The sequence below is a fragment of the Canis lupus genome, chromosome 29 (assembly GCF_003254725.2).
Source record: "Canis lupus dingo isolate Sandy chromosome 29, ASM325472v2, whole genome shotgun sequence".
Taxonomy (NCBI): Eukaryota; Metazoa; Chordata; class Mammalia; order Carnivora; family Canidae; genus Canis; species Canis lupus.
Genome location: NC_064271.1, coordinates 23,522,710 through 23,533,971, shown reverse-complemented (window position 1 = coordinate 23,533,971; position 11,262 = coordinate 23,522,710). Strand labels below are relative to the sequence as shown.

At 39.2% G+C, this 11,262-nt stretch overlaps 1 protein-coding gene across 1 annotated transcript in view; it reads right to left on the bottom strand.

Moving 5' to 3' along the window:
- Positions 1-596, bottom strand: part of CRISPLD1 (cysteine rich secretory protein LCCL domain containing 1) — a 48,044-nt gene extending 47,448 nt beyond the window's left edge. Inside the window, exon 1 of the mRNA XM_025478045.3 lies at positions 449-596. The gene's annotated coding sequence lies outside the window, so the exon portion shown is untranslated. The remainder of the gene's footprint in view (positions 1-448) is intronic.
- Between the last annotated feature and the right edge of the window lie 10,666 nt (positions 597-11,262).

The window sequence follows — 11,262 nt, the reverse complement described above, 5'->3', positions numbered from 1 at the left end:
GGAGGAGGAGGAGGGGAGGAGGGAGAGGACGAGGAGGAGAGGATGAGGACGAGGAGGGAAAGGAGGAGGAGGAGAGGAGGAGGAGGAGGGAGAGGACGAGGGGGAGAGGAAGAGGAGGAGGAGGAGGTAGAGGAGGAGGGGGAGGTGGAGGAGGAGGGGAGGAGGGAGAGGACGAGGAGGAGAGGATGAGGGATGAGGACGAGGAGAGGATGAGGGATGAGGACGAGGAGAGGAGGAGGAGGAGGAGGAGGGAGAGGAGGAGGAGGAAGCCACGGTCACTTGGAAGCACCAGCTCCCGCAGATCTCCATCGCTGCAGCTTTGCAAGCAGCGCACTCACCCTCCGCGTCCGCCCATTCTCTACAAGTTGCCTTTTTTTTTTTAAGTTTTAGAAGGAAAAAAAGGTAGACGGGAGAAGGTGGGAGCGACGCGGTTTAGAAACGCCCTTACCTCTCCAGCGTGGGGCTCCCGAGGCGAGCGGGGCGGAGCAGCACGGCGGCCTCCCGCAGCCGCCCCAGCCCGCGCACAGTCGGGTCGGGAAGGGCCGGGGCGCGGCGGAGGGCGGAGGGCGGAGGGTGGACGCGAGCCTGGGCCTCCCGCGCTCGGCGAGGACCTGCAGCGGGCCCGGCGCCCCACGGCGAGAGGCCGGACCTGGGGCTGCGAGGGAGCTGGGGGTTGGCCGGCCAGGGGGGGCGCCGCGCGTCCGAGCGGCCGCGGCGCGAGCGCGGCTGCGAGGCGACGGCTGGCGGCGGCCCCGACTCCCGCCCGGGGCGGCCGAGGTGCGCAGAGCCGGGCGCCGAGCGCTTCCGCCGCTCCCGCGAGCTCCCGGGCATTTATTGCGGCCCCTGCGCGCGCACGTGACGTGAGCGCCCCTCCTCGCCCACCCCCACCCCTCCCCGGCCTGGCCCCGTGCCCGCGGCGGAGCGGGGAGCAGCCGCCCTGCTTCTCCCCCGGCCCCGCCAAGCCGGGACGCCTGGCCTTTGTGGGCGCGCTTTGGGCGGCAGAGCCCGGCGTGCAGGTCTGGACCGTGCGGGAGGCGTGGGCTGGGAGGGCCCCAACTCCTCCCCACCCCCACCCCCACCCCCACCCCCACCCCCAGCTCCTCTGCTTCCAGAGGTCTTCCTAGTAGCTTCCAGACGGGATGCAAGGATGACTTCAGCAACCCTGACGGGAGAGGAGGCGCCCCCGGGAGCCTGCGGAGGGGGAGCGGGGATGGCTTCGCATCTCAGGCTCCTGGAGATGCAGAAGAGGTGCTGGGGGGCGGGGTGGGGAGGAACGGCTTTACCTTTTATCCCCAACAGGAGATCACTTCTGTTTCCAGGACCCAGTGTCTAGCATAGAGAAGCTGTTCCTTTTGGTTCCATTAAACCTTTATGATGACCAGATGGGGAAGGAGTTTCATAGAGGGATGTAGTTAGGGATGTGTCACTTGGGATTGCCTGACAGTTGAGAGTCTCACTTTATCTATAAAACATGTGGCATTTGCTTCCCAAGTTGACCAGAGCACTTTGTTTTTCTGTTTTTTCTTTCTAATGATGTAGGTATTTTTGGAGTTGATATATGAAGGCTACCCTCAATTAATTCATCAGCGTTATATTAACAGGGATTTAAAACCCAGCCCTAGAACTGATAGTGAAATGAGTGCCGATTTCCCGGTTGTCCATATTGTAATCCGGAGTAAAAAAAAAAAAATGCTATCTTTAAATTATGGTACCGTGTCTACAAGTAGGTTTCTTTAAATTAAGAAGCATTTATTTAATTCATTTACCTTTGCTTGCCTCATAGTGACCCATGATTCTAAGTCCTTATTTCTAAATGCTACAGTATATATAGCATGTGATCAAATGAAGTAAAACATTTTGATAGTAACTCCCAAATCATCCTGAACTGCTACCTCTTTCCACAACATACTTAAACTTTATCAAACCTAAAAACTGAGATTTAAGCCTCTAGTGAACTTGAGACCTTGCTTCCTCTCACAATGAAGAAAAGGGAGGCATCATCTATTAGGACACAGGAGGTGAAAGGTTTTGGTGCACACATGACTTTCATTGAAGGCTTTTGCAGCTTCATAGCAGTTTAAACACAAAAAGATTATTGCTTTGTACTTTTTCAGTTATTTATAACTCTTTTGCACAGGATTCAGGAAACCCGCTTTCCCTCCTGGAAACTACAATTTTAATGTAGTATTGAAAAGTATACTAAGTATCAAATTAAAACATCTTGAGAGTAATAACATTACTTGAAATATTTTCAAAGTGAATTTGAATTGGGATGCAGGGAAGTAAGATGATAAGGACCAGAAGCTAAATGCATTGACTCTTGAATGTTTCCATCACAAGCATTTCCACACAATATACAAATCAGACACCTAAAGGATTGCATTAAAAAAAAATAAGATTTGGTTTTAAGGCTTTATTTCCAAACTTTCCAGACAAGAAAAAAAAAAAAGTTTATATCCCTTGACTCAGCATTTAAATTGGCTTCCAATTTGGTACTTCAGGTCATATTTTTATGTAAAAGAATGATTCAAATTTTCATTATATTAAACATTAATTTTTGGATAGCACAGCTTTTCGATCTGATTTAATATATATGCCTGAACTGTTTTGAAGAGAAGTGACAATATTCTTGAACACTTAAAGATGGTATTTTCACATTTTTATTTGTTATTGAGAAATCTGTATGTAGACAGGGGAAACATCTTCTCCACACTGAATTCATGTAAAAATGGCACTTTGGTTTGTGGCTAGGATGTTACTTATAAAGCCATGGTTGTTTTTAGCATTACTACTTTCTTGTGGCAGAGGCTGTTGATTGCCTAACCAACAACCAACCTTCCACTCCTTTCTTCCAACCTTCCAGTTTACTGAAGCGGTCACTCTCTTGCATGCTGTCCAGCTGGCTTCTTTGGGAAGTGAATGTTGATTAGTTAAAGCCAATCATCACAATTTATCCCTGCTACAGTGACTGATTTAGCAGGGACATGCCTGCAGGGACAACCTTGGTTACTGAAAGGGTGGAAGAAATCATCTTAGGTATGAGAAGAAGGGTTGGCAAGGTTTTCTTTGAGATAAAAAGAGATACAAAAAGAGAAAATGTCCCTGAAGGTGCTGGTAAGTTTGTGAAATTTAGAGACAGCTGTTATTGTGCAAAGAAGGGCAAGCCTGAGAGCAGAGACCTTGGACGGACATATTGCATCTGACTCTCTTTGCCACTGACCAGTCACTGAACACCTACTCTCCATTTTTCTGCTGACAAGAGATAGTAAATGCATTGCTTAGGCCACATTGACTTGGGTATTCAGTTACCTGCAGCTCTAAGTACTCTAACAGACATATCCCACCAAGAAGATACCTTCCTCTGGAAATGTCATTTTGTCCACGCTGCTATCATTTTCTGCTAATGTCCATACTTAGGTGGTATGTTTCAATATATTCTTATGTGTTTTTCTATCCCTGCCCTTGCAAAAGTAGGTACAGGCATACCTCAGAGATATTGTGGTTTCATTTCCAGACCATTCAATAAAGCAAATATTGTAATAAAGCAAGTCAAATGAATTGTTTTGTTTCCCAGTGCATATAAAAGCTATGTCTATACTATACTATAGTCTATTAAGAGTGCAATAGCATTATGTCTAAAAATACATATAAAAATGCCTTAATCAAAAATATTTCTAAAAAATGCTAACAACCATCTTTTTACTGATGGATGTTGAGTGTTTACTGAGTGCTGATGGCTGCCAACACATCAAGGGAGCGGTTACTGAAGGTTGAGGTGGCTGTGCAATTTCTTAGAACAACAATGAAGTTTGCCATGTTGATTGACTCTTCCTTTGAGGAATGATTTCTCTGTAGCATGTGATGCTGTTTGAGAGCCTTTTACCCACAGGAGGACTTCTTTCAAAATTGGAGTCAGTCCTCTCAAACCTTGCTGCTGCCTCACCAACTAAGTTTATGTGATACTCTAAATCCTTTATTGTCATTTTAAAAACCTTCACAGCATCTTCAATAGGAGTAGACGCCATCTCGAGAAGCCATTTTCTTTGCTCATCCGTAAGAAGCAACTCCTCATCCATTCCGGTTTTACCATGATGTTACAGCAATTCAATCATAAATCATATATTCAGGCTCCACTTCTAATTCTAGTTCTGTTGCTATTTCCACCCTATCTGCAGTGACTTCCTCCACTCAAGTCATGATCCCTCAAAATCATCCATGAGAATTGGAATCAACTTCTTCCAGACTCCTACTGATACTGATATTTTGCCCTTTTCCCATGAATCACACATGTTCTTAATGGCATCTAGAATAGTGAAATCTTTCCAGAGGTTTTCAAATTTACTTTGCCCAAATCCACCAGAGAAATTATTACCTATGGAAGCTATAACCTTATGATATGTATTTTTTTTAATAATAAGATTTGGAAGTCAAATTACTCTTTGATCCATAAGCAGCAGAATGGATGTTGTGTTATCAGGCATGAAAACAACATTAATCTCATTGTACATCTCCATCAGAGTTCTTGGATGATCAGATGCTTGTCAATGAGCAGAAATATTTTATAAGGAATCTTTTTTTCTTAGCAATAGGTCATACCAGTGGACTAAAAAAATTCAGTGAACCAGGTTGTAAACATGGTAGATGTGCTATCATACAGGCATTGTTGTTTCATTTATACAGCTTAAGCAGAGTAGATTTAGCATAGTTCTTAAGAGCCCCAGGATTTTCAGGATGGTAAATCAACAGAGGCTTTGACTTAAAGTCATCAGCTGCATTAGCCCCAACTAAAAAGTGAGCCTGTCCTTTGAAGCTTTGAAGCCAGACATTGACTTCTCTCTAGCTCTGACAGTCCTAGATGTCATTTTTTTCCCTAATACAGGGCTGTTTTGTCTACATTGAAAGTCTGTTATTTAGTGTAGCCACCTTCATTAATTATCTTAACTGGATCTTCTGGAGAACTTCCTGCAGCATCTACATTAGCATCTGCTGCTTCACCTTGCGCTTTGATGTTATGGAGATGGCTTCTTCCATAAACCGCTTAAATCAATCTCTTGTATTCACAGCTTGGCCTACTGGCCAAGAGGCCTAGCTTTGGGTCTGTCTCTGATTTCAGCATACCTTCCTCACTAAGATTAATCTTTTCTAGGTATTTTTATTATTATTATTCAAAGTGAGAGATGGTGATTCTTCATTCACTTGGACACTTAGAAGCTATTATAGGGTTATTAGCTTAATTTTAATATTGTTGTGTTTCAGGAAATTGGAAGGTTCAGTAAAAGGGAAAAAGACCAAGTAATGGCCAGTCAATGGAACATTGAGTCCTCACATTTATTAAGTTCAAAGTCTTATATGGGCATGGTTCATAGCACCCTAAAAGTTAAGTTACGGTAGTAACATCAAAGATCACTGATCAGAGATCATCATAACAAACACAATAACAAGGAAAAAGTTTGAAATATTTTGAGAATTACCAAAAGTGTGACGTAGAGACAAGAAGTGAGCAAATGTTTTTGGAAAAATGGCATGATAGCCTTGCTTGACGCAGGGTTGCCACAAAACTTCAATTTGTAAAAACGCAGTATCTATAAAGTGTAATGAAACAAAATACGATAAAATGAGGTATGCCTTTATATTCATCTGTATATATTCATCTATATGTATTCCCCTGTAGGCATTTCATCTGCTGTATGGTTTCATGACCCTTAAACCTGAATCTCAAGCCAAGGCCCTGGTTGTTCTGTTAATATATCATGATAAGCCCATCCTCCCTAGTGGGTTTTAAGAGATGGAATCAGTGTAGTGGAATGTTTTAAAACACGGAATTTTAAATTAAGATGCTGGAGTTAAGCTCCATGACATGCTGCTAGTTGTGGAATGTTGATTATGCTACTTGGCCACTATGAACCCTTGATCCTTCCTCTTAAAAAGGAAACATAGGGGTACCTGGGTGGCTCTATTCTGTTAAGCATCTGTCTTCAACTCATGTCATGATCCTGGAGTCCCAGGAGCCAGCTCCTGGAGGGATCCTGCTTCTCCTTCTGACGCTCCCTGCCTTGTGCTCTCTCTCTCTCACTCTCTCAAACAAATAAAACATTTTTTTAAAAAAGGAAATAATAATAGTAGCTATCTTAAACTTTGTTACTTTGTGTATTAAGATGAGTTAATAATAAAAAAAAATAAGATGAGTTAATAGGGGTGCCTGGGTGGTAGAGTTGGTTAAGAGTGAGACTCTTGGTTTCGGCTCCACTCATGATCTTGGGGTTGTGGGATCCTTGAACTCCATTCTCAGTACAGAGTCAGCTTGAGACTCTCTCTCCATCTCTCTCTCTGCCCCTCCCCACTGCACATAAACTCTCTCTCTAAAATAAATAAGTGGATCTTTAAAAGAATGAGTTAATGCATGGGAGCACTAAAACAGTAACAAGTAAATAGAAAGTTCTGAATAAGAGTTAAAAATTATTATAAGAACCAAACTAGAGACTTTATATATGCTATTTTATAAACTCAATGGGATTTAATCAAAGTACTGTGCAGACTAGAAATTTAACTTTTAAATAGAAGACAAGTAACTGGCCAGGGTGCCTGGGTGGATCAGTCAGTTAAGCAGCTACTTTCAGCTTAGGTCCTGATCTCAGGGATCGAGCCCCACATTGGGCTCCCTGCGCAGTGGAGAGTCTGCTTCTCCCTCTCCCTCTGCTGTGCCCTCTGCTTGTGATCTCTTGCTCACACACACTCTCTCTCTTATAAATCAATCAATCAATCAATCTTTAAAAAATTAAATAATTGGCTATAGACATGATGAAAACAATCTAGAATATTTCTGGCAAATTTAGTCAATTTTCTTCTCACTGCACATATAGAATTTAATTCAGCTTACCATAGGAAACCATCTCCCTTCTTATTCAAAGCAGATCTTATCCAAGATCTGAAATATATATATATATATATATATATATGTATATATATGTCTTTCATATATATGATTGACTTTTAATAAATGCCATACTAGTCTTTCTATTCTAACTGCAAGAATATAATCAGTTATTAAACTTGATTATTGAAATGTAATATACATGCATTAAAATGCAAAAAATTAAGTGTGCAGCTTGATGGAATTTTACAAAGTTAAGACACCTGTGTGAAAACAACTCAGATCCAAATAGAGAACATAGTGATTTTAATGAAGTTCATTTTATCAGTCTTTTTCTTTTGGTAAGTGATGTGTGTGACCTGTTGGGGAGATATTTACCTATTCTTACGTCATGAAGAAATTTCTCCTATGCTATCTTCAGGCTTTATTATTTTATACTTTACAATCAGGTCTTTGATCCATCTAGAATGGATTTTTGGAGAACTTTTTTTGAAATTGGACTCCTCTACAACCACTGAGTTCAGTGATTCATTTTTAAGATATCTTCTTTTACCACCAGTGCTGTCCTTTATTATCTGGAAAAAAATGTTTGTCAATAATTTCCAGAAATACTTCTGTGCCTTTCTTGATCCTGTTCTCACTGCTGGAAGTATCTTCCATTTATTCTTTTCTGAGTTCCCACTCTCTAACCATTTTTCTCCACAAATATTTTAACTGATCCAGCCAACGATTATCTCTGTTATTTCATTTTCCTCTAACTCTTATTAATATCTATGGTATAAATGATCACTATTGAATTGATGTACTTATCTCTAACAATGCCAAGCTCCTAGAGAAGGGAGATCATGTTTATGTGACTTTTGTATTATTTACAATTTAGATTAAGTAAACAGATGAATTGGATTGTTAGAATATTCAGTATTTCTCAGAACGGTACACACATGTCCCTGGATATACAAGCCTGTGGTAAGGAGAACTAGAATCCACAAAACAAGGCACATAATACTAGAGATGATTTTTCACTTGGAGCTTTTTTCTTTAAGGAAAACATGTTGAAAAAATGTTTATTCATAAATGAATTGCAATGCAGATGTGCAATTCAGATTAATTTTAAAATGAAAACCAAGCTTGGCATAACTTTTTTAAAAAAGAAGAATGCAATCCACTTTTAAGCCATTCATTCTTTTCAATATGTCACTTCTAAACATTAATAGGAAAATTATGTTTGCTAAAGTAAAGAGAAACAGGTCAAATGTTAATTAAAAATTATATTTCAGAATGATACACTACTTAACTGATATCCTCCTATGTATGTTTTACCTATTGATGTCTTGCTCATACTTCCATAGATCTCTTTACAACTTATATAAAGACAGAGGAAGGCAAACCAAAGCTTCTCTTTGCTCATTTATTTTGTTTCTGAAATTCCACATTTGAGTAAAATTACGTGGTGTTTATATTTCTCTGACTTATTTCACTTAGCATAATACTCTCTAGCTCCATCCACATATTGCCAATGACAAGATTTCATTCTTTTTGTGGTTTAGTAATATTTCATTGTGTATATATATACCACATGTTCTTTATCCTTTGATCAGTCAACGGATATTTGGCCCGGTCCATAATTTGCCATCATAGGACTACCCTACCATCCAGCAATTGCACTACTAGCTATTTACCCAAAGAATACAAAACAGTAATTCAAAGGGATGTAGCTTCCTTCATCTTTTAATAATCACTGTTCTATCTAGATCTGCAGAAGTGATTCACTATGTGCTGGGTCTAGAGTTTGTCTTTCAGGTTTACCAGGAAGGTCTGTTGTAAGGTAAGCATTATAAAAGGAAATATATTCATCCGTTCATTTACAGAATTAATGTCAAAGACAGGTTTTTCATCCTAATATAAGGAGAATGAAAATGTTCTCCACTATTGTTAGCTAACAAAACCCCTGAAGTCCACTTTTAATGATAATTTTAAAGGATCACATTTAACAAAAGTGAAACAATTAAAATGTCTGATGTTTTCTACAAATACGGACTCTCCACAATTAAAAAATATATATGGTTATAAAATACAAAAAATCACATATATAAAGTATATATAAACACATATGTGTGTATTGTATCTGAATGTTAAATATATTATTTTGCTAGATGATGGGAGAGATGAAGAAAATTTAATTTTAAGTTGATAAGTTATAGGGGAAAACACTGGAAATATGGAAGAAAATGTGCAAATTTTGATTTGATATATGTTACCTTCGGTTCTGCTCCTGAATATAAACCCAAGAATTAATACAGATGTTAAAAATGCTTTGATCTAAAATAGTTGAAATAACAAGAAACTGAAGGCTTTGGAAAATCGTAACTTTATAAATAATAAACAGAGCACATGGGCAAATAAAAATATGCTGAAATAAACAGCTTCGCAAACAGATCTGAAACATTCATAATCTCAATATTGTGTAGCTGAATTTACACGAAGTGACTTTTGCTTCTGCTCCTGTCTGGCTTTGTACTGTACCTTTAGCTTCAGGACCCATTCTTGGTATGTCAATGTACCTCACTCTCTCCTAAATATTACTACCTCCGTGCTCTTTGCCCAAATTCTTCCCCAAATTATAACATTGTTCTGAACTACTGCATGGATATCTCTGCCCCTTTCTTTAAAGGTTTCATCTCAAATCCCAATTCTTCCAAGAAATCATTCTAATTGTCCTCCTATATAGATATTCTATCTATCCTCTAAAATCTCTGTGTATCTGCAAACATCAAAGGAAAAACATTTTTAATAGTAAAAGCATACTTTTTAGACCTAAAAAGGCCCTATTTTTTTTAAGTGGAAGGGTTCATTACACTGGTGATTCAGATATTAGAATCTTTAAAATATAAACCCTTTTATTTAAAAGAAATACTTAAAAATCTAAAATCATGAGAAACTCAAAATAAGAAAAATGAAACAATATATACTTGTTAGAATTTAGGTGAAAATGTGACATTTTAGGTATAAAATGTGACATTTTTAAGGAAGCGTCATGCTTTTTTTTGAAAAGCACTCACTGAAAACCTAGCATATTTTAGCTGGTGTTAAATTGAATTATTTGCCTACAAATCTTTCTCTTGCCATTGACTTTGGTCTTGTCCATATTGCTTTGCTCAATAGAACGCAGGTAGAAACTGAGACTTTTGGAGGCTTGGTAATTTCTACTCAACCTTTTGGAGCTTCTGTCTTCTGTCATGAGAAGAGCATGCCCAGACACCTGTTGCTTTTTTTAGTTCCCAAACCTTGGAGTTCAGCCTTGTCCAACTGAGGCCAGCCAAGATTAGAGCCAACCTTTCAGATTTATTTAGAAGTAAATACTTCTAAAAGCTCCTAGGGTTTTGTTGTGTGCTGCATAAAACTATCACAGCAAGACTGTTGAGTAAATATTTTTATATTTAATGCATCCATATTATAACAATCCTGTGAAATATATATTGTTGACGTTTAGAAAGACTAAGTGACTTGCACAGAATGAAAATAAATCTTTTTCTTAAGACCAGTGTGCTCACCACAACCCCCTCTTCCTACCTCGACCCCACTGCTCTTTTCCTTTCTTTTTCAGGTACAAGTAAAGAATCTTTTCAAATGCAAATGTTGGTAGTAGGGAACAGGAGGTAAGGAGTAGCAAACTAATAGAGAATATCTATGCCAAATATATTTTGTTTTGAAGTTTCCAATTCTTCCTCATGGCTAAATACCCTCATTTGTGACTTTTAACAATATGAGAATATTTTTGTGAGCCTTAGCAAAATGCTGATTTATGTATCTTAGCAAAATTACACTGCATGTAAGTAGTACTATATATGTAATCTAATGGATAAGAGTAAAAGGCAGATGGTGGGTGAAAGGTTAGGTTGTATCATGAAACCACAAATTTCAAGAATTTGATATTGCCCCTCTTTCGCAGAACTGTATCACTCCTTTAAAAGGTTTTTAATTTAAAAAGTTTGTTAGGCAAATTTTTGTTTTAGTCCATCCTAGGATAATGTTATATTTTAAGAAACAATAGTGTTATATATTTTTTTAAATCACATTTTTCCACATTATAGAAAAACAACCTTGGGAGACTGGTTCAATCCTGAGCAGAACTGTTGAGTTCAGAAGGGTCTGACGGTGCAAAGAAGTATATTCAATTGAGTGAGGAAACGAACAACAGGAAGCATATAGGCTCAAATCCAAGGCAAGACATATTTCTTGATATTGGAAAAAGGGAAAATGAAGTACAAAGGCTCTCTGCCCTCAACAATATTATATAAAGGAAGTTATGTTCTGAAAAGTAGAATCAAGCTGGTGCCAGGCAGGAAGAGGTAGGTGTGCGTGTTTTGAGATGTGAAGAATGGCTGTTATCC